We start from the raw sequence: 4,262 nt of genomic DNA, 5'->3' as shown, positions 1-4,262 counted from the left end.
TCCAAGAGGAAATAGAGGGAGCAGCTGAAATGAGAGGAATCCAGCCTGAATTGGCAAAGGAGACATGGCTGCTGAGACAGTTTGCAGCTGGCAAGGGCAGAGATCTCCTGGAAAAAGGTAAAACAAGGATCTGGGCAATAGAATCTGCCGGATCTCTAAGCCCAGAAGGTCAGGGGAAAACTACACGGCGCCAAGCCACATCCCTGAGGACAGGCAAAGCGTCTGACTGTGAGAAAAAGGGTCCACGGCACTGCAGGAGGTAGTAGATTTTAGACCTTGGAGTCTGATTTGGGATCTGAGCTCAAAGGCAGCCCTGAAGAGCTAACTGCCCGACCGTGCAGTGCCGGCAAGAGAAGAGCTGGTAAAGACACGGTCCCTCCTCGCGCCGGGGCCTGCGTCTTTCTCCACTGAACCTAGTTCGTAGGACCTTTCACTTATCCATGGCTGAGGTGCAGGAGAAGGGGTAGAGTTGTGGAATCTAGTGAGAGTAGGCAGCAAACAGGTCCAGGAGAAGTGGAAGTGTGTCTGCTGCTGACTCACATCAGATCCCTGGTGGCCATTTTCTCCTGAGAAATAGCCCCTCCCTCCAGTCTCCAGGCAACCAATATAGCCACACCCTGATTCCACCCTGATTATCACCATAGAATCTGAATACTCCCTGAGTCCAGAGAAACTGCCCAAAAGAAAAACTTTTAGCAACTAGGCACCTCAATTACTCAGTTACACTACCAGAGCTCTTCAGAGTCCTTCAGTGTGCCTCACTGGCAAACTTACTGCGGGTGCTCCTGTGACCTGCCACTGGGAGTAAGCGCCTATCCACCACAGGTACAGCATTAAAAGCTGAGTCTGCCCACCCCACAACTACAGAATTCTGGGCAACACAGTCACGCCTTTCCAGGGTGCAGGCCCCCTGAGCCACATCACCCCGACAGACGGTTCATTGGAGCCACTGTGAGTCCCCACTGGGCAAGCGTAATTTCAATTTAGGGTGAAAGACAGAAAAAATTGGGATACTACCCTCCACGACTGCTGACCTCTAGACACCGCAGCTGTGCCTCTCAAACTCGCAGGCCTACATCAAGAGAACCCAAATAGTTCAAGTAGGGAACTACACTAGATTACCAAGCCCAGGAGAACTGAGAGATTACACCAGTGGCACCATCACCAAAAGAACCTGGGTAGCAAAGCAATTGGATCTACAATTAAAACATTACAAGAAAACATGGGGAGACAAAAAGGAAATTTCCAAAGGAAAGAAAAAGATGAATCACCAGAAAGGGAGTTAAATGAACTTGAGGTTAGCAGCTTAACAGAGAAAGAATTCAGAGTATTCGTTATAAGGATGTTTAAATGGATGGATGACAAATACACACAACTCAATGAGAACTATAAGGAGCTGAATGAAAATGTCACCAACATGAAAAGAAACTAAGAGGAGATGAAGAACGACATAGCTGCAATAAAGAACACAATGGAAGGCTTAAAGAGTAGAGTAGAAGAGGCTGAGGACCACATCAGCGAATTAGAAGACAAGAAAACAACTCCGAGACCATGTGGATTCCAGCAACAGAGAGGAATCGACAGGACTACTCCAGCCATGAAGACAGAAGAGAAACAGTCCAGAGATGGAAGACGCCAACGTCGCCTTGCCATACTAGCAGTTAGTAGCTGTGTGTCACTGCAGGTTGCCCAGGACAAAACCAGAGAGAGTCGGACCTGCATTACTACCATTTGTCCACCATCCAGAACTGAAATGTCATTGCTGACATATACACATAAGGAACTGTTTGACATTGAAATTGGGTCTTAAAAGAACTGTTGGCCCAGAAAGAAACTCACTACAGACTGATTCATTTGCCTGTCAGCATAACCATTATTTCTTTTCTCATTTTCGGTTTTTATAAGTGTATTTCTAATAGCACATGATCTCACTCATCTAGGGGAAATAATGAACAACATAGACTGATGAACAAGAAGATACCCTGAAACAAGGAGTCATGGATCAGACTGTTGGATCTCAGAGGGAGGGGAGGGGATGGTGGGGATAAAGGAGAGAGATCAACCAAAGGACTTGTGTGCAGGCATATGAACCTAAACAGTGGTTAAGGACAACAGGGGGGTGGGGGCATGTGTGGGGAAGGGTGTGGGATGGGAATGGGGGGATGAGGTCAAATATGTGATACCTTAATCAGTAAAGAAATTAAAAAAATAAAAATAAACAAACAAACAAACAAAAAAATTAACACCCAGAAATCTATGGCCTTTTTATACACCAATAATTAACTCACAGACAGAGAAACAAAAAATACAATCCCATTTACCATTGCACCAAAAAATTTAAGATACTTAGGAGTAAACTTAACTAAGGACATAAAAGACCTTTACTTGGAAAATTACAAGACATTGAAAAAAGAGATAGTGGAAGACATAAACAAATGGAAGAACTTACCATGTTCATGGATTGGTAGAATCAACATCATTAAAATTTCCATACTACCCAAAGCAATCTATAGATTCAATGCAATCCCCAATAAAATACCAACAGCGTATTTCAAAGATCTAGAAGAAACTCTCCAAAAATTCATCTGTAATAAAAAAAAAAAAAAAAAACAGACCCCGAATAGCCACAGCAATCCTGAGAAAGAACAAAGTTGGAGGGATCACAGTACCAGATATCAAGGTTTATTACCAAGCCACTATTTTCAAAACTGCCAGGTACTGGCATAAGAACAGACATATAGACCAATGGAACAGTACAGAGAACCCAAAAATTGACTCAAGCCATTATGCTCAATTAATATTTGACAAAGGAGGCAAGAGCATACAATGGAGTCAAGACAGTCTCTTCAATAAATGATGCTGGGAAATTTAATCAGATACATGCAAAAAAATGAAACTAGATCTCTGACTTATACAATACACAAAAAGAAACTCAAAATGGCTAAAGGACTTAAATATTAGACGGGAAACCATAAAAATCTTACAGAACTCCATAGGCAGCAAAATAGCAGACATTTGTCGTAGCAATGTCTTTACCGACACAGCTCTTAGGGCAATGGAGACTAAGGAGAAAATAAACACATGCAACTACATCAAAATAAAAAGCTTCTGCACAGCAAAAGAAACCTTCAACAAAACAACAAGAAAGCCCACTGCATGGGAGAACATATTTGCCAATGTTATTTCAGATAAGGGTTTATTGTCCAAAATTTACAGAAAATTCATACAACTTAAGAAAAGGAAGATAAATGATCCAATCAAAAAATGGGCAAAGGACCTAAATAGACACTTTTTGAAAGAGGACATACAGGAGACCGAGAGACATATGAAAACATGCTCAAAGTCACTAACCATCTGAGAGATGCAAATCAAAACAATGAGATACCATCTCACACCTGTCAGAATGGCTATCATCAACAAAGCAACAAAGGACAAGTGCTGGTGAGGATTTGGAGAAAAAGAAATCCTCATGCACTGCTGGTGGAAATGCAGAATGGTGCAGCCACTGTGGAAGACAGTATGGAGTTTCCTCACAAAGTTAAAAACGGAACTCCCATTTGACCCAGTAATCCCACTTCTAGGACTATATCCCAAGAATCCAGAAACATCAGTCAGAAAGGATATATGCACCCCTATGTTCATAGCAGCACAATTTACAATAGCTAAGATTTGGAAACAATCTAAGTGCCCATCAACAGATGAGTGGATTAGAAAACTTTGTTATATCTACACAATGTAATACAATGCCAATATAAAAAAGAAGGAACTTTTACCATTTGCAACAGCATGGATGGAACTGGAGAGCATTATGCTAATAGAAATAACTGGAGAAAGATAAATATCACATTATCTCACTCATATGTGAGATATAATGATCAACATAAGTTGATGAACAAGAATAGATCCAGAGACAAATGGCAGGTGAGGGGATGGGGAGTAGAGAGCAACCAAAGGACTTGTATGCATGCATATTACTATAACCCAGTGATGGCGAACCTATGACACGCGTGTCAGCACTGACACGCGTAGCCATTTCTGATGACACACGGCCGCTGAGGCAGCTGCATGCCGAGGATGAAACATTTGCGAAATAATGTTTTTTTTTTTCTCAAAGTGACACACTACCCGAGTTATGCTCATTTTTTTGGCGAAGTTTGACACACCAAGCTCAAAAGGTTGCCCATCACTGGATAACCAATGGACACAGACACTGGGGTGCTGGGGGCTTGCCCGGGGTGGGAATGGTTGGGGGCGGGGATCAA

The sequence above is a fragment of the Eptesicus fuscus genome, chromosome 1, assembly GCF_027574615.1.
Source record: "Eptesicus fuscus isolate TK198812 chromosome 1, DD_ASM_mEF_20220401, whole genome shotgun sequence".
NCBI lineage: Eukaryota > Metazoa > Chordata > Mammalia > Chiroptera > Vespertilionidae > Eptesicus > Eptesicus fuscus.
Note: the sequence above shows the minus strand (reverse complement) of the source record.